Below are 20,205 nucleotides of genomic sequence, written 5' to 3'. Positions count from 1 at the left end.
GCCAGAATCTGTCCTTTCTCGCTCATTTGCATTGAAACAGGACTCTTTCCAGGCCTGGGGCTGACTGTGCTCTCCCCGCAGCTTCTGTAAGACGACTTGTTGCAGGTGTGCACAGGGAATCCCTGATTCAGTTTCAAGAAGGAGCAAGTACAACTAGAGGGTGGCCAACACCAGGACACACTGGAAAAGAGGCTCTTCGGTCCTCTAGGGGTCAAGGGCTTGGCGTAAGGCTGCGAGGCCACTCGTGGAACTGTGACCCTTGTTTACAAAAGCAAGACACTTAAACGTGACCTCCCCAGCTGGGATCAAGTGTCTGGCCCCATTTTGATCTTTCCGCCTTCCAGCGATCAGCATTCCCACCATCCCCGCCCCACCCCCACTCATTTGCTTCTTAGGATATAGAATCCCGGGGCCCTGGGCTCCGTTGGGAAGTTGGAACCCCACAGCCCTAGCGGGGGGCAGGGACTCTTCTCACCAACCGCAAGCAACGAGATGTGGTCACCAAATTTCCAACTGTACGTTTTCCACTGGAAGGAAGTTTCTCTTGGATCAATTTTTTCCTGTGTCCCTCGAGAACTTTCAAATGTAAACCGAGTAATATCCCTCAAGCAACTGATTCCCATTTTCAATTGTATATTGTTATGCAAATGTGGGATGCCACCGGAAACTCTTCTCCCCACCCCCTCAGCTTTAACGAGGTATAATTGACTAATAAAAGTGTCGGTAGTTAAAGATTACAACAAGATGATTTGATAGACTTTTTCTGTATTGTATAATGGAAATTAGCTGAGAGAATGGCTCTTAAACATTCTCACCACACACACACAAAAGCTAACTGAGGTAATGGATGTGTGAAGTTGGAAATTCTTATATGCCTGGATTTTGGAACTTTACTGATTTATTTACTTCAACAGCTTTCTCGAGATGTAATGCATAGACTGCACAGTGCACCCTCTTAAAGTGTACAGATACGTGCGATAATCACAACAGTTTTTCAACATTTTCATCCCTTCAGAAAGAAACTCCTTTGCCCTTTAGCTATCGCTTGATGAGTGGTGTGGACGTTCACATCCGGGATCTGAACCTGGGAACCCCGGGCTGCTGAAGCAGAGTCTGTGAACCCAACAACCACACCACCAGGCCAGCCCCAGTCTCAGGAAAGTTTTAACCTTCTCATTCATTATTTATTGAAAATGAGAAAAGTGTTTATACTCCTTAATTTCCTATTGACCATCATGTTTAATTGACTTTTCATATTTAAAGTTAATTTGATTTTAACTTGTCTAGAGAGAAACCACTCCAAGACTTAATCCTTTAAACACTAACAACCCTCGTACACTGCTGCTGGGGGTGCGGGCTGTGCAGCCACTGTGGAAAGCAGTATGGATTTCCTGTATGGACTTACCAGGTGAGCCAGCTGGTCCACTGCTGGGTGTTTATCCTGGGAACTTGAAAAGACAAATGCATCAAGATACCTGCACCCCTGTGTTCACTGCTGCATTATTCACGGTGGCCGGGACTTGGAGCGGACCTAGATGCCCATCGAGGGACACACGGATAGGGAAGATGTGCTGTGTGTACGCAGTGGAGTGCTGCTCTGCCAGGAGAAATGAAGGGACAACATGGATGGACCTTCAGGGTGGCAGTCAGTGGGGCAGGGTCAAGTGCCATATGATCTCACTCATAAGTAGAAGACGAAAACAACAAACACACGGCAACAGAGATTATGTTGGTGGTTGCCGGGTCGGGGGGTGACGGGAGTGACTGGGAACACCTGTGGTGATAGACTATAATTGGTCTTCGGATGGCCAACATGATGTCATCCACACAGAATGCAAAATATATTACGATGTGCACAGAAAAAAATAAATATATATGGAAAAATAAACTTAAAATAATTTTAAAAACACTAATAAAACTGTAAACATTAAAAAAACTTACAAAACGCCCATGTTTTATTTTAAAGATTGCCACCCAGGCTAACAACTGTTGCCAATCCTTTTTTCTCCTTTTTCTCCCCACGGTTCCCCAGGAGATAGTTGTATATTTCAGTTGTGGGTCCATCTAGTTGTGGCATGTGGGACGCCGCCTCAGCATGGCACAATGAGCAGTGCCATGGCCTCAACCAGGATCTGAGCCTGCGAAACCCTGGGCCGCCGAAGCACAGCAAGCAAACTCAACCACTCGGCCACTGGGCCAGCCCCACCAAACCCTTTCTAACTAAAAGGACAAGGGCATTATCGTTTGTCCCTCCACTATATGTCACACTGGGGATATTTTCAGGAACAAGTAGCATATTATAACACATTGGGGTGTACAATTAAGCCCTGTGATAAACTAGGAATTCCAAATATCTACATAAGCTTTGACCTGTTTCCTCCTCTCAATGAAAACAGAAATTCAAGGACTTTCCCTTCACATCCAGTAAAGTAGGAATTCATCTGCCTGGGTGTACAGAGTTCACAGACCTCCCCGCCTTCTAAGGACACTGGGCCTGGGCCCTACACGAATGAATGTGGCTGGGCTCGGGGCCAAAGGTGGCCACTTCAGCCCTGACTCTAAGGCACAAGTTACAAAGAATATGTCCTGCGCCATGTTCCTTGTCTGGACTGGCCACCCCGACGGGCACCTGATGGGACTTTAGAAACATCCCATCCGTGGGAACAAAAAAGATAGAAGCACCCCATCCGTGGGAACAAGAAGAAATGACTTAAAGTATCCAAATGTCTGAAACCAGAGTCGGAACCCAGAGAAACCCTAGGATAAAGGGAGTCCCAGGCACATAACGATTGGGAGTGTCACTGAGGAAAGGACGCTTTGCCTCAGACTCGGACAATCGGCATCCCACCTGCCGTGCAAACTGTCGGGACTTCCCGGCTGACTGTGGTGTGGATGGTGTGAGTACCGGTTTGTTGTTTCCCTGTATCCCCGCTCCTCGTCCTGTTTCCCTTTATCAATACCCTCTGATTACTTAAACAACCAAGTACCCTGGGTGGTACCTGTCATTCCTTGCCCTGTGAGGCTGCCAGCAACGCTGAGGAATAGTATAGACTTTTTTTTTTAAGGAAGATTAGCCCTGAGCTAACATGTGAGCCAATCCTCCTCGTTTTTCCTGAGTAAGACTGGCCCTGAGCTAACATCTATGCCCATCTTCCTCGACTTTATATGTGGTACACCTACCACAGCATGGTGTGCCAAGCAGTGCCATGTCCACACCCGGGATCCGAACTGCTGCGCCACTGGGCCAGGCCTGGAATACTATTGACTTTTTTTTTTTTGAGTTCATAATAGTTTACATGAATGTGAGATTTCGGTTGTTCATTATTTCTTGACTGTCACCACATAAGTGCTCCCCTTCACTCCCAGTGCCCCGCCCCACTCCCCTTCCCCTGTTAACCACTGACCTGTTTTCTTTGTCCCAGTACTTGTTTATATTCCACGATAGTAAAATCATCTGGTGTTTGTCTTTCTCAGACTGCCTCATTTCACTTAGCATGACTCCCTCTAGCTCCTTCCATGTTCCTGCCGTAGACACTTTTAAGTGTCTTCTAAGGACATGGGCACACAAAAACTGACCTAAAATTGGAAGAAGCACCTGAAAACTTAAGTAAACCCATCTCACATCTTGAGGTGCTCGAGCCTCAATGGAACAAAAATTCTATTTGCTTCTATAATTTTCTCACCTGACTCACATCATCTCTATCAACTGACATTTTAAAACCCCAGGTGTGAATGGAAACTAGAATCAAAGGGCTGCAATCTTCACCTTATACAGGAATCCAAGGACAGAAACAAGAGTATATGAATCAGCTCACAGGAACTGCCTGTTTGCCTACAGTTCAGAAGGAAAACACACTCAGAAAGTGACTACATCGCAAATTAGGGCAGACACACTCCCAGTTGAGATGTAAGCCCTACAGTGCTTTGTGGCTGGTGAAGGAGGGTGGGGTCCCCTGAGAAGCCACAGGAATGGACTGTGGAGCCCCACACACCCTCCCTCTCCTGTGAGCATGGAGGCACTGGCTCCCCCAGGCTCCCATCCTCACAAGTGAGGAAACTCTCAGCCGCATGCAGTTTAAGCTTCTGACCCACATGAACTCCAAATTCATGAACCCTTTGTCCACAGGATGGAACACCTGACCTTCACAGACTTCCTCACTGTGCACAGATTATACTCTCAGTGCACCTACAGTGTGGGTGCAAAACTCAAACAATGTCTAAAATGTCCAGGCCTAAGGAACCACAACCACAGCCTCAGAAAGGGCGTCACTCCCCACCCCATGAGCACGTGCACCCCCAGCTTTCCAGGGCTCTGCAGCTCCTCTCAGGATAAAGGCTCCTTCCATGGGGGTGTGAGCAGTAGGACACCTGCAGGGTGAGGCTCCCCAGGAAGGACAACTGGGCCTTCAAGGCCTTCCCTCTGTGGGCCCTGGGGGCCTCAGCTTGTCCCTGTCACTGCAGGCCTCAGCATCCCCAGAGGCTTTGGAACATCAAGTTTTTTTAAATGAAACAAACCCAGTGTTTGAAGAATCCAGCAAAATCACTTAAGCCCAGCCTTTCCATGGAAAATAGGGCAGAAAATTATAAGGCACTTGGACTACTTCAAGGAAAAACCAAAAATATTTATTCCTTTCAGAAAAAAAACATGCTAGTGAACTATTTCCATGGCAAGAAATCACACTTGACCACTTGTGGTCTGCAAGTCTGAGCCCTGACATTTCATTTGAAAACACCAAAAAGAAAGGCTCAGCCCTCAGAAACTGACTACACACGTTCAGGGGAAGAAAAAGTGAAATAGATATTCATAACAGATGGAATCTAACAGGAATATTTGATTTCTTTCTGAAATTCACCTCTGTTGCCGTTTGTAACTATCTCCTACTGTCTTTCAAGCTCTATTGATTAAATATATTTACCATTAGTGAACAAAGGAGAACTAAATAAGGAATCAATCTTTGCAAGTTCACAAAGGCAGCAGCAATGCCAAAAGGACACAACACCCAGGAAAGTTTCTTAAGTGGAAGCTCCAACTAAACGACTTCCCAAAGGACATCTGTGCCCAGAAACATCCTGGGGGGAAAGGCAGAATGATTGCATACAGCGTAGTTAATACGGGTATTTTCTGCCGTATTCTAATGTAAGACATCCAAAGAAACATAATCTTTTAAAAAGAACCACCTAGGGCTCAAGGAAAAAATGATGCACAGTAAAATTTCCCGGTCTGTTTGAAATACCCCAGACCTGATGAATAGTCCCTAATCAGGCCATTAACCAGAGACAAGAAGTGGGGTTTGGGAATGTGGGGAGGGACCGGAAAAGTCAGGGACTTCCTGCCAGTTCTGCGCAGAGACAGGCTGGGGTACAGGATAGGGGATTTGAGAGGCTGCTCCCCAAACATTTGGAAACTCAGGAGAAAACGGATGCCCTGGGGGAGAAAGGAGGCCCTGCACAGCCCACAGACCGCGGCTCCTCCCACACATGACTCCTGGAGACTGAGTCACAACTGTCCCTAATGGCCCTCCCTGGGGTCACCACACAATCTGGGGAGATGGAGGCTGTGGGTGCAGAAGTGTGCAGAGAGCAGCTCTGGGGCTGAAGTCACCACATGCAGTGACAGACAGGATGCCCAGGAACCTGGCTGCCGGCTCAGCACCCACGTAGCAAGGGGGACTGAGGTTGGATCAGTGTCACCTGCAGACTCGGGGCCCCAGACTCCAGAAGTGTCCACAGGGAGGCTGGGTCCTGCTGTGGCCAGTGCCAACCAATCCCTCCTCCCCGTCTCCTCACCCCAGGGCAGTACACTCCCCATCTCTGGGTCTCCTCGGTCTCCCTGAGTCCTTCTCAGGGCTCCCATGGCCAGTGCAGCTCACAGCAAGACAGACAGGGTGGCAGAGCCACCAGGGACCAGTAAGGGCAAGTGACTATGGACCCCAAGCATGACACGAACAGGAAAGGACCTCCAAGTCCCAGCACTGCATCACCCCAACCACATGCCCCAGGGGCTCCCCTGACTGGACAGTCAGGAAGGCCCCAGCCTCTCATGGATGAGTGAGTGTGGGGGAGGCTGCATGGCTCCAAGGAACCCTCCTAGGCTGCTGGCTGGAACCTGACTCACTGGCACATTTGCATTTACACACAACTTTCTCCTGCCCTGGGGCTGCCTCTACTCTCTTCACCCAGCTCTTTATGAACACATGGGCACAGGTGTGCACAGAGAATTCCTGACTGAGTTTCCAAAGGGAGCAATAAGTCTAAACCATGGGGTGGCCCAGGCCAGGCCACACTGAAATAAGATGGTCTTACGTGGTTTAGGGGTCAAGGGCTTGGGGTAAGGCTTCAAGGCCAACCATGGACTTATGACCCTTGTATAGAATTGGAGACATTTAAATAGGACCTCACCATTTGTCACAAAGAGCCAGGCTCCAGTTTAATCTTTGAATCTTGCTACTGGGGAGCCCTCCACCCACGCCTTCCCCATCCCCAGTCATTTGGTGCTTAAGATAAAAAATCCCAGAGCGCTTGGCTCTGGTGCCAAGTTGGAATCCCACAGCCCTACTCTGGGTACAGGGACTCTTCAGTCTTCTAACTATGGCCCACCAGGACCAGTGTGAAATGACCCATGTCTTATCAACACAGTGATCAAGAGCTGGTTTTCAGAAAACTACAAAGCATGACGTCAGCCCACGTACAGAAGAAATCTTGACCTGAAATGACACCAGAACCCACCATCGTCCTCCCCATGGAACTAAAGGAGGGGGACACGACCAGGACTTAAAAGTCACACTCTCATCCGAGGTGAGGGGTCCATCGTGCAGGAAGACCTGCTGTTGAAACCCATCCACACCTTGCCCTAACTGCTTAGAACGTCGTCATATGTTTCAAACCTACCATAAATGCTAAATGCCTCCAACGCACACCTGCCCCAGCAGCATTTCCACAGGCCAGCCTGTTCCCCCAACGTCTGAAACTTTCCCCAAATCCTGAATTGGCAATGCAGATCTGATAGCATGTGCCTCCTGTCTCCTCACAGACTGACGGAGGATAACCTGTTTTCTTTCCCCAAATGCTGATGCGGGAATAACTGGCTTTTTATGTCCATCGGTTAGGAGAACCACATCTTTGTCTGGTAACAGTGGAACCACAGGGTGTGACACGTGTTCATTAAAGTCTCAGATGTACATTTTACACCGGGAGGAAATTTATGTTAGATCAGTTTTAACCCAAGTCCCTAGAGACCTCGCAAACGTTAACCACTGTGCCTAGGGGATTGATTCCTATTTTCACTGTCATAAGGAAAACAATAAATCCTCAAATGTGGGATGCCTCTAGAAACTCTTCCACTGTCCCCAGCTTTACTGAGATATAATTGACTAATAACATTCTCTATATTTAAAGATAAAACCATGATGATTTGATATACACATACAATTTGTAGACCTGAAATTTGCTAATAAGTCAGTGGCTTAAGTGTTCTCACCACACAAACACACACACACACAGGTAGGTACCTAGAGTTAGCAATGATGGATCATATAGTAATTTTAGGTTGTATATTTCAACAATCCCAGACCTCTTCCCACATTAACTACACCATTTTGTATTCTCACCACGAGAGTTCAAGTTTCTTAGTATATCCAAAAAAACCTTGTTATTATCTTCCTTCTTGATTCTGGCTATCCTAGTGGTTGTGAAGCCTTATCTAACTGGGGTTTTCATTTGCATTTCCTTGATGACTAACAATGTCCGGCATATTTTCATATGCTCTTGACCACGGGTCCATCTTCTTTAGAAAAGAACATACTGAGATCCTTTGACACATTTAAATAGAGTTATTTGACTTTTTAAAACTAAGTTTGAGGAGGTATTTAGATGTTTTCTGTACCAGTTCCTTATAAGATACATGGTTTGCAACATTTTCTTCCATTCTGTGGGTTTTGTTTTCACTCTGTTGCCTTAAAACTTTTACTTTAAATTGTGGTAATACACAGATATCATGAAATGTACATTTCCACCATTTTGGAAGTGTATAGATCAGTTGTAGCACGTGTCAGAATCTGCTGGATGGCAGTGCATAACTGGGCAATGCCTCTTGCATTATCTAACTGTGCCCCTAACTTTCACAAGCAAGACGTCCCACTGGTTGACGCCCCTGAATTTACGTCACTGAGTCGGCAAGGACCTATCAGGAGGCACTCAGGACATCCGAGTCGCTTCCTTTCACAGGGCCATACCTCCCTGGTTAGGAGGAAAGGTAAATGAGAACATGATCAGAAAACCTCTCCTCAGCTCTTGAAGACATTGCAAAATCCATTGCTAAGACAAGAGCTGCCCAACAAAGATCCTTAGACTCTCTGGCCACAGTTGGCCTTGGCACCAGGACAGCCCTTGATTCTCTCTTAGCTGAGCAGGGAGGCGTCTGTGCTGTGGCCGCCCCCACCTGCTGCTCCTGAATGAACACTTCTGGGGAAGGTGAAACTCAATGACACAGGATCACTGAGCAAGCAAATAGCTTTATTAGAAGGTGACTCCTTCCATGGGGTCTTTCTTTTGACTTACTGATTGTGATTTGTTTGGGACTTGGGGACCATGGTTCCAAAGTGCACCGCCGATGTTCAGAGCTCCCCTGCCTACTGGAATCAGCATAAACTCCCCGGCGCACTGTGTTCTCTCAGACGCGTCAAGTGCATGTTTGCAGCTGCTAACCACCGAACAGTGTTCTCCCTGCACTGGAACCTCAGAAAAGAACAGAGATGACCACCCTACAGATTGTGAACCTGCAGCCTTTCAGAGGGTAAAGGCTGTAAACCTGCGGGTCACAGGGGTTAAGCAAAAACACATAACCTCTGGCTATGACCCAGGGGAAGAGCAAAACCTGAGAGAATGTCTCAGCAGTAGCTGAGAGGGACACGCGTACCTTAAATTTGATCACATCTCTCAGTTAAGCTGCAAGTCTGATCAAGGAGGGGAAACTGTAAAAAGGAAAACCAGGAGCCCACGATGGAGTCATCTTGCTACTCCCACATCACCCAACTAGGGCCAAATCCCTAACCTACCCGAAGCTTCAGCCTTTCCCAGGGATCTAGTAAGACCCTTCTATCCCCAAAAGCAGGTAACCTGGCCTAAAATATTCCTATTTTATGTTTACGACTTCTTTTTCCTGCCTTTGCAAGGTTTCCCTTTTCTGGACCATTTCGAGCTCCTCTCTCTTGCTGGATGGGATGCTGCTCACCTGACAAAATGCTCAATAAAGCCAACGAGACCTTTAAAATTCACTGTCAATTTCTGTTATTCAAGAGTATTACAAATATGGGGCCCGCCCAGCGGTTAAGTTGGCACGTTCCGCTTCTCAGCGGCCCGGGGTTCGGCGGTTCGGATCCCGGTGTAGACATGGCACCGCTTGGCATGCCATACTGTGGTGGGGGTCCCACGTATAAAGTAGAGGAAGATGGGCATGGATGTGAGCTCAGGTCCAGGCTTCCTCAGCAAAAGAGACGAGGACCGGCAGTAGTTAGCTCAGGGCTAATCTTCCTCAAAAAAAAAAAAGAAAAAAGAAAAAAAGAAACGAGAACCTCCCTCAGTAAACTCCCTCAACCTGAAATACAGCATCAATGAAGAACCCACAGCTGACATCATTCTTGATGGTGACAGACTGCGGGCTTTCTCTCTCAGATCAGAGAGAAGACAGATGTCTGCTCTCACCAGCTCTACCCACCATGGTGAGAAAGGTGCTACACATTTCAAAGACATACGCCTGCAGACAGACAGACAATGTCAACAAAGGTTTCCTCACTGGACACACATGTGCACACACCCACACAAGACACACAACGTCACCAACCCTCAGAGATTATGGCCCACACACCCACAGCCCAGGCCCTGAAGAGGGAGAGTCAGGGCCCATGATGGCTGCAGTGATCACCGTGTCCCAGCCCCTCACGCTGCTGTGATCCCTTCCAGAATCACGCCCCTCACCACATGCCCCTTCCTCACTTTGCTTTCCCATTGAAGCTCAGTTCGGACAACAAAGGTCTGTGCATCCTCACCCTGTCCTCTGCTGTGGTCTCTGTGATCCGGGATCCATCACACCTGAGGTCTCGCTGTGTGCAGTCCTCATGCAGGTCAGCCCCATGGGCCATCCTCACCAAGGCCTTGATCACTGCCCCACCCTGGAAGGTTCACTGGTCGGGAGAGGAGACCTCAGGACCTCAGACCCCAGGTCTCCCAGCCACAGAGACATCACTTTGGGGACCTAGGAAAGTACTGGAAGTTGCTGCAAGAGCAGGTAGGGATTTGACTTGACCCATTTCTGCCTCTTCCCTTCAAGAAACAGTGGGCTTGAAGGAGGGGTTACAACCTCCTACACCTGTGCACTTCAGGAGAGGTGGAAATTCCCACCATTTCCCAGGACTTCCTTTGGCAAAGTGCCCTCTGCATTCTGGGAGCCATGTGAAGGGAGCGGGCCCCATGACTGTGGAGGGTCTGGCTGAGATCGCCATTTCCCATAGGCCCCAAGGCTGGAACCCTGCAGAGTGAGTCCTGATCCAGAAAAAGCAAGCACAGGCCTTGGTGGGTGGGCTCCAAACTCACTCTGGAGGCGGGTTCTGAGGTGAAGGAGCTGGGGTGGTCAGTGCATGAGCCACTGAAACCACTGGGTGGAATGTGCCAGAGATCTCAGGAGAGTGATTTAGGTACAGCCGGGCACCTGAGGGACTCCCAGAACTCAGACAAGGGGGCATCTCTTTGTGACATTATTGGTCATATTGATACTATTGTGAAACTGTGCTTGTTGGTGCAGAGGTGATGTTTATGCGACAGTGGGGACTATTGTGTTCCAGGTGCCTGTGCCTCATGACATGGGTTCTAGGTTCTGCCACCGCCTCACCTCACAGTCACCTGGGGCTGCAAATGTGAAAACAAGTAAGAGGAAACCTCATGTAAAATGGAGCCCTGAAGGGGGAGCTCTCATGCACACCTACTTGACATACTTTGCAGACCCCAAACAGGAAGAAGTGTACCTCCCACTACCCATTAGGAAAAAGCTCACTTTACAGGCCCCAGCAGGAGGAAGGAAGAATTTCTCTTTGCCCAGCAAAAGCTCAACAAATGAGAAACCACCACACTCAGCCACTGTCACCACCCTGATCTCTCATTCTTCTTCAATGGACTTCTGTTCCAAACAGCCCCTCCCAGGTTCCTCCTATCCTGTATAAAAGCAAGGCCGTCTGTTCTGTTCTCCCTACCTGCCTGTGGTTCTCCATAGTTTGCATGACCTGAATTGTACTTCCTCTGCTATTCCCAAATAAACTCATTTCACTGGTTAAAAAAACTGGCTCTTTTAATTTTCAGATTGACACAACAGAGAAAATTTCCAGAATGGGACAAGTGTTGCATTTAAACATGTTTTCCAGCAGGGAGGCACAGGGAAGGCTTGAGATGGGAAACAAGAGCAGGAAACGGCCTCAAGGCCTGCTCTGGGAAGACATGATGTCGATGCCCAAGGGTTAGATTAGGATGCGCCCACGCAGATCCCACATGGAGATGTGTGAGGTGCACCTTTATGTTTCAGATGACTGCACTCCCAGGATATGACCCAGGAAAACAGGCATCAACTCAAAGATGGAGGCTGGGAGTCCTATCGCTTTCCCTCCACTTATATAAATGACATGAGGGCAGGTGTAGCCCTAGAGGTAGTTTTCTAACTTCAGACTGAGGACCAGGAAAAGTCTATAATGGCCGATGTCCTTCTCCCCGTGTCCTACAACTTTTTCATAAGAAGGAACCCAAGATTGTGGAAGGAAGTGTCACACACCTAGCAATCAAAATTCAGGAGAGTTTCACATTCTCCTAGCATATGAAAACATTTTTGTTGTTTTCTGTAAGTTGTTTCTAGTATATTCACATACATTTTAAGAGCAGTTGTGAGTTTTCACAAGTGTATAGTTCCACCACCATCAGGATGAAGAACACTCTATCACTCCAGAGGAACACTCTCATGGTGGCCATTTCTACTGAACCCTTCCACCCTAAAGAACTGATCTGTTTTAGGTTCCTATACCATTGCCTTTTCCAGAATGCCACATAAGTGGAACACCATCTTGTCTTATGGGTCGTGTTTAGAAACTGTGATGTCACATTTGTAAAAGTGCGTAACTATAAAAACCTTGCAGTTTTCTTGTGTTTAAAATTTTTGACATTGCCCATTATGCCTTTAAAACTAACACATTCCTCTGTTATGAGCTCTGTGAATTTGGGTAAGATCCTGTTCCTGTGCTTAACTTACTTTATTTGCATCTGGTCTGTCATGTAAGGATCTTAAAGCCAGATTCCAGGCCTCAGAAGAAAAAAACCAAGAAACCTGAAATCAAGAACTCTTACATCCAGGGAATTGAGGTCGCAGGGAAAACCACCGTCTCCACAATTAGAGAGAGAGAGACAAAAAAATAGCCATTTAAAAAACAGACAAAATATTCTATTCTTAACAAGGCATGCCCTAAAAACAATCCATTTAACAAGAAAATTAATGACTGGGCTTTTCAAAGATCTGAATTGTCCTGGGGGGAGGAAAACAGCCAATTTGAGTCCCTTCTAGCTTTTCTGATCTCAAAGGTGGGGCAATTAAGACGATGATGGTTTTTTCCCGTTGTGACACCAAATATTTGGCGCCTGTTCCAATGCAACTTTTCCAACTATTAGCAGAGAGGTGTCCAACAGTTTGATTCACTTCGAATACGAACTATCCAGAGCTCATGTCAGAATCCACAGGTTAAGAACTCAGTCCCACAAACTGCCCCTTCTTTAGATGCCAACCACAAATGGGGTGCCCAGGCTGCCAACATTTCTACTCAGCCATCTATAGATTCATAGATTCTCTCAACACCTCATTACATTTGGTAATTTACTGAAATGACTGGCAGATCTGCACAAACTGCTTAATTACTGTTATTAGTTTACTATAAAGCATACAACTTAGGAAAAGACAAAAGGAAGAGATGCAAAGGGCAAAGTAGGGTGGTGGTAAGACTGAGGGGAGTGGGGGGGAGGGGGCTGCAGAGACTCCACATTCTCTCTGGACACTCCACCCTCCCAGCACCTGCATGTGTTCACCAACTCAGAAATTCTCTGAATTCTGCCTGTAAGGGTTCCGATGGAGGTTTCATTACATGGGCACAATTTATTAAATCACTGGCCATTGGTGATTAACTCAGTCTCCAGCCCCTCTCCTCTCTACAGGGGCTGGGAGCTGGGGCTGAATGTTTCAAGCCTCTAATCAAGGCTTGGTGTTTCTGGTGTCCCATCCCCATCCTGAAGCCATCTAGGAGTTGGCCAAGAGTTGCCTCATTAAAACAAAAGACACTCTATCACCCTTATCATGCAAGAAATTCCAAGGGGTTCAAGAGGATTTTGCTAGAAACTGAGGAAAAAGATCAAATATCTTTCTATCATATCACAGAAGGTCAGGCCCAGAGACACAGGCTCACTAAAAGATTGAGACCCAATCGCTGGACTGGAGAATGCTTCCCCTCTGCCCACACCTACCTCTGCATCAGCTGGGCTCTTGTTTAATATCAGTGGACTGCACTGAAAAAACGAGATGCTCTCCAGTAACATCAGGAGGAAGGCAAGGATGCCCCTCTCACCACTCCTGGTCAACCCTGTACTGGAATTCTTAGCTAATGCAATTAGACACAAAAAGGAAATAAAAAGTCCATAACTTGGGAAGCAGGAAATAAAACTGTGCTTGTGGCACAAGACTGTCTATGGAGAAAATCTCAAAGAATCCCTAATAACAAAGAAAATCCCTTGAATTGAGAAGCGAGTAGAGGAAGGTAGAAAGATAAAATGTTAATATACAAATGTCTATCATTTCCTGTAGATCCACACAAGCAAAAATGAGTTGAACTCATCTTTGACTAAGGACCAAAAGCAATTCACTGGGAAAACATAAACTTTTCAACAAATAATGCCAGAATAACTGGCCATCCACATGGCAAAAAAAGAAATGTAGACCGAGATTTTATACTTTGCACAAAAAGTAAATGAAAATGAATCACAGATCTTAACATAAAATGTAAAACCATGACACTCCTAAAAGATAACATAGGAGAAAATATACCTGAACTTGGGTTTGGTGATTAATTTTAGATATAACACCAAAAGCAAGATCCAAGATAGAAAAACATATGCTTCACTTCACTAGAATGAAAATCATCTGATCAGCGTAACACAGTGTTAAGAGAATGAAAACACAAGTCACAGACTGGCAGATAATCTTTGGAAATCGTTGTTCTGATAAAGGACTGGTACTCAAACTTCCAGTGAACTCCTAAAACTCAACAAAAGGAAGACAAACAACCCAGTTAAAAGTGGGCCAAAGATCTGACCATACACTTCAACAATGATATACAGATGGTAAATAAGCACTTGAAAACATGCTCAAGGAGCTGGCCCGGTGGCATAGCAGTTAAGTTTCTGTGCTCCACTTCGGTGGCCCAGGGATCACCAGTTCAGATCCTGGGCAGGGACCTATGTGCCAATTACCAAGCCATGCTGTGGCAGGCATCCCACATATAAAATACAGGAAAATGGGCACGGATGTTAGCTCAGGGCCAGTCTTCCTCAGCACAAAGAGGGAGATTGGCAGCAGATGTTAGCTCAGGGCTAATCTTCTTCTTCAAAAAAAAAAGCACAAAATCATACGTCACTAGGATATTACAAATAAAAGAAAATGAGGTATCTCCAGACACTTATTACAATGACTAAAATTAAATATATTGAGAACACCAAATGATGATGAAGATGGAGGGAAATAGGAACCCTCACTCACTGTTAGCGGGAATGGAGAATGGTATGCCTAATTTAGAAGGGAGGCAGTTGCTTAAAACTAAGCCTACTCTCACCATATGATACAGCAATCATGTTCCTTGAAATTACCTGAATAAATTGAAAACTGATGTTCACAAAAATCTCTGCATGTGAATGTGTATAGGAACTTTATGCATAATTGTCAAGACCTAGATGTAACCAAGATAATTTCAATAGGTGAATGGATAAACAATCATGGGAACATCCAGAGGATAAAATATTCTTCAGTGATGAAGAAAAACGAGGTTACCAAGCCAAAACCACATGGAGAAACTTTCAAGTCATATTGATAGGTGAAAAAAGCCAATATGACAAGGCTGCACACTGTGTGATTCCAAGCATGTGACATTCTGGAAAAGATCAAATAGAACACACAGAAAGATCATTAGTTGCCAGGGATTTGGAGGGAAGGATGGAGGAGTGAATGAATAGGCAGAGCACAGACTTCTAGAACAGTGCAAGTGTTCCACAGGATACAGAAATGATGGAGACATGCTATTTTTACATTAGCCAAAACCCAGAGATTGAACAATAGTCAACACTAACGTAAACTATGAACTTTCATGTATCAAATTGGCTCCTCAAATGTTACAGAAGTACTACAGTAATACCAGATTTAAAATACGGGGCAAACTGTGTGGAAGACAGGGGGTTATGTGGAAAATCTCTGCACTTTCTGATCAAGTTTTCTGTAAACTTAAAACTAATCCTAAAAAAAGGTCAACTAGAAAAAGGAGATAAAGACTGCCACATTAATATTCCCCCCGGATGACTGATGACAGAAACAGACCATCTTTCGCTCCATTAATTTGAACTTATTTCAATAAGCCACTATGGAGCTGAGGCCTTCATCCTGAGAATTGGAAGAGGAGGAACTTCCATTGAATGCCTTGTTAAGAGCCCACCACTGTATATTCTGAGAAGTCAAATGAGCGCCTTTGTTACTATCAGTAGTGTCTGGAACTGCATGTGGACAGGGTGTCCTGGTAAGGCGTTGCGGCCTACATATGTGTAGAGACAAGTGTCACTGTGATATCTATTGCAGGTAACTGTGAGGCAACAAATTCCTGGAGTTCTTTTACCACAAAGGGGCAAATCTCAGGGAATCACCCATGGTCTGTAATGTCTCTAGCTGGAGACCACTGTTGGTCGGTGCTAAGATGACTGCTTGATGTATGGTCAGTGTGATGACCTTTGGGTCCAGTCCTTCATCAGAGATGTCCCAATTAAGACATGAAGAGTAGCAACTCTGCCTGAGCGCCATCATGGACAAATCTGGTGCTGCTATTCCTCAAGTCTGTGAACTCTCATTGCTTGTCACTCAGGGAATCCGAAGGAGCTCCCTAGCGAGCCTGGGAGTCTGAGAGAGGTGACTTTTTTCCAACATCACAGCACCTGTCAAGGGACTGAGAATAGGGAGGACCACCCCCTCCTGGAGGTAGGCTATCCCAGAGGGCCCAGGTGTGGCTCCATCATGCCTCCAGGGGGTCTCAGTAGCCACGCTGAGCTCTGGGAGTGCTGTTTCCAGGGTCCCAAGGCAAAATGGACTGCTGGATAGATGGTCCCATGCTCAGGGCCATCTACTGTCAGGATAGTCTTGCAGGAAGAGATTAACTGTAGCTCTAATGACATATAGGCTGGCACTTAGGGGAGGTTCTAGCATCAGAAACCTACAGACAACTTAAAGCCACATGGGTACCCCAGGAGGCATGAAGGAATGTCACTGAGGCCTCTAGAGTGAAAGAGACTGTGAGGGCACTAACAGGACTGTTTGCTATGTGACAATCTGAAGAGAATCTTCAGGCATTCGTGGTAGAGGTGCCCAACCAAGGTGCAAATTTGCAAACAACAGCACAAACAGGCTCAAGTAAAACTTGTAAACAAGAAATATATTGCCTCCCAAACATCAAGAGAACCTAGTAGACATCGTGGGATCTGAGGAAAACAATAGCTATTTCTTCATGGTGTCAGAGAAGGTGCAAGTCTCAGACTATCAAATTACTTCCAGAATTTTCACAAAGTTCTAAGGGCCTCACATCATAACAGTGGCAATGTTCCACCCACCTTTTTCAGCTCCTTTTTTCAATATTTGTATGTCCTGAATGTCCTCAGAGGAGATGCCAGTAATGTAACATCGTTCCTGTGTTCTTGGAGAAACCAGGATGCAGTTCAGACCCCGCCTGCAATGACTGTGGGAGGGCACAACTGTGGAAGATCCATGAGGATAACCCAGGAAATGGGGCATCATGTCCCTTCAGAGGGGAAGGCCAAGTACAGCTGAGAGGCTGTGGACAGAGGCACTAGCCAGAGCAGACTTTGGCAAATCTGTGAGAGCAGGATACTAACCAATTGCTGATTGACTGTAGTCAGTAATTTCCATAATATGTGGACTGGATATAGAGGTCTGTGTGGTGCAAACACAGCTGCAAGGTTGAGGTGAACCACTCTAAGGTGTCAATCATTCTTTCCATGTTTAATAAGACAAATTGGGCTGTTAAAAGGAACACTGGGAATAAGCAACCCTTCACTAACTAGGTTTTCCAAACTGTTTTTAGTCCTTGAGGCCCTGTGTAATTTACATTGGACCATATTAACTACTTGATTGGGAGGTAAGGTCCCTGGGGTTCCAATTGGTCAAGCCAACTTGTAAGTGGCAAAGTCTTCATTTAATTTTACTTCTTGCTCATTGGATCAGAGGTTCCCAGCTCACTAGAGGATACTTACGGACAATGAGTGCTATGACATGGAAAATTGAAGCAAAACCATAGTTCTGATGGTCAAGGAGAAACATTAGTCCTATCTGTCCTCTATATTATATTCACTAACACCCCTGAGATCATCAGAGGCACTTTTTGTAAATTTAAAAGGATTCCAGGCATAACTGTATTTTGACACCTAGGATTGACTAAGCGCTTTAAGGTTTCTGAAGTGGTGCATTAACACCAGACAGCAAAATTAATTCAGAACCTACGTTGCAGAGGCCCAGAAGCCAAGCAGTGTACCTCTATCTGTGTTATTACATAAATTTTTTTAGGCTATTTTGGATTTCCAATTGGTTCAAAGTGCACCTTTACTTCAGTACTTTTTTCTTTTGTTCCCTCCCTCTTGTCCTTCCCTGTATTTTTTTAGTTGTTTTTAAAGATTGGCACCTGAGCTAACAACTGTTGCCAATCTTTTTTCTTTTTATTTTCTTCTCCCCAATGCCGCACAGTACACAGCTGTATATTCTAGTGCCTCTGTTTGTGCTATGTGGGATGCTGCCTGAGCATGGCCTGGCAAGCGATGCCATGTCTGCGTCCAGGATCCAAACCAGCGAAACCCCAGGCCGCTGAAGTGGAGCAAGCGAATTTAACCATTTAGCCACAGGGCCAGCCCAGGCAACAGATGCTTAAAGATCTAGTTCTTAACACTACCCAGATTGACGTGACACAACACAGCGAGACATGTCCAGCTCTAAATATTGTCGCACTATCACAGGCCTCTCCATAACTCAAAGTCTATGCACAAATACGAGTCAGAAGGAAGGACAAAGAACCAACGCCCAAAGGTGAAAATAAGAATTTGTAGAAAAGTATACTTTTGATAAACTTGCCACACATAAAAATTTATTCCAACTGTTCAACAGTATTGAAAATGGAAACTGGCACCTAGGCCAACCACCCTAAAAGAGGTTGTTTCTCAAAGGAACAATATATACAATGGCTTAGGACCTGATAAGAAAATTATGAGAAATACAAAGTGTCATTTTTCAATGGCATCTTAACACAGGAAAATTAAACATAAAAACATGAGGAAATATTATTACCTGATTCAAGGAAAAAGCATTACCTATTAATTTTTATGCAACATTGATGAAGAATGACTTAACAGAATTACCCTACATTAATATTCATTTCTGAAAGTAATTAATAGAAATTTACAATCCAATGCTGCACTTTAAGAAAGAGACCTGGTAAACATAATATATTTACAACTTTTATAACAAGTCTTTCATCATGAAAGTTTTCTACAACATTATACACAAATTAATTTCCGTCAAGCTTTCTGATATTACTTACATTCCTATTTCTGTATGGTGGGAGTTTCATCTAGAAGGATGTGGGCCAATGGAGGTCTTTCCCACGCTGTTTACATTCGAGAAGTTTTATCAAGTGTGTCCTTTCATGCCTTCAAAAAGAACCGGGATGACAAAGGGGTTTCCCACATTCTTTACATTTATACAGATTATCCTTTAGTGTACATTCTCCCATATCCTCAAAAGTTTTTTTTTTTTTTTTTAAGGAAGATTAGCCCTGAGGTAACTGCTGCCAATCCTCCTCTTTTTGCTGAGGAAGACTGGCCCTGAGCTAACATCCATGCCCATCTTCCTCTACTTTATACATGGGACCCCTACCACAGAATGGCTTTTGCCAAGCAGTGCCACGTCCGCACCTAGGATCCAAATCGGCGAAACCCAGGCCGCTGAGAAGCAGAATGTGCGAACTTAAGCGCTGTGCCACCAGGCCAGCCCCTCAAAAGTTTTCATGAGGAACGAAGGCTTTCCCATTTTCCTGACATTCACAGAGCTTCTCTCCCATGTGAATTCTGTCTTCCAAGTCATCTGAGAGTAGTGGAAGCTTTACAGCGTTCTTTTACATTCACAGGGTTTCTCTCCAGTATGAGCTCTTTCATGGACATGAACATTACAGGAAAACCTGAAAGCTTTACCACGTATTTTACATTCATACAGTTTTTCTCCAGTGTGAGTTCTTTGATGTTTTGAAGAGAACTGGCAAACCTGAAAGTTTTATTGCATTCTTTACATTCATATGGTTTCTCTCCAATATGACTTCTCTGATGGATTCGGAGTGCACTGGGCGAAACGAATACTTTCCCACATTCCTTACACTTAGAAGGTTCATCTCCAATGTGATAGAACACATGTGATCGAAAGCCTGAGGAATTTATAAAGGCTTTCCCACATTCCTTACATTCATAAGGTTTCTCTCCAGTATGAATTCTTTCATGCACTCAAAGACAACTGGAAGAAGTGAATGCTTTACTGCATTTTCTACATTCATAGGATTCCCCTTCAGCATGAGTTCTTTCATGTGCTTGAACATTACTGGAAAACCTGAAGGTCTTACCACATATTTTACATTCAAAGGGTTTCTCTCCAGTGTGAATTCTTTCATGGTTTTGGCGACAACTGGGGAAGTGGAAGGCTTTCCCACATTCCTTACATTTATATGGCTTCTGCCCATGTTTTTGATAGTTACATGGTTTGTGTTCAGTATGACACCTACTGTGTCTATTAAAGGATGAATGAAGATGCACTAAGACTTTTCCATGTGCACTGCACTC

General features: G+C 45.3%; 1 protein-coding gene across 9 annotated transcripts in view; it reads right to left on the bottom strand.

The window, feature by feature from the left end:
- Positions 1–20,205, bottom strand: part of LOC103544955 (zinc finger protein 709-like) — a 381,325-nt gene that overhangs the window by 14,710 nt on the left and 346,410 nt on the right. The window lies entirely within an intron of this gene.

The sequence above is a fragment of the Equus przewalskii genome, chromosome 6 (genome assembly GCF_037783145.1).
Source record: "Equus przewalskii isolate Varuska chromosome 6, EquPr2, whole genome shotgun sequence".
NCBI lineage: Eukaryota > Metazoa > Chordata > Mammalia > Perissodactyla > Equidae > Equus > Equus przewalskii.
The sequence above is the reverse complement of the archived record's forward strand: the minus strand, read 5'-3'. Positions and strand labels throughout refer to the sequence as shown.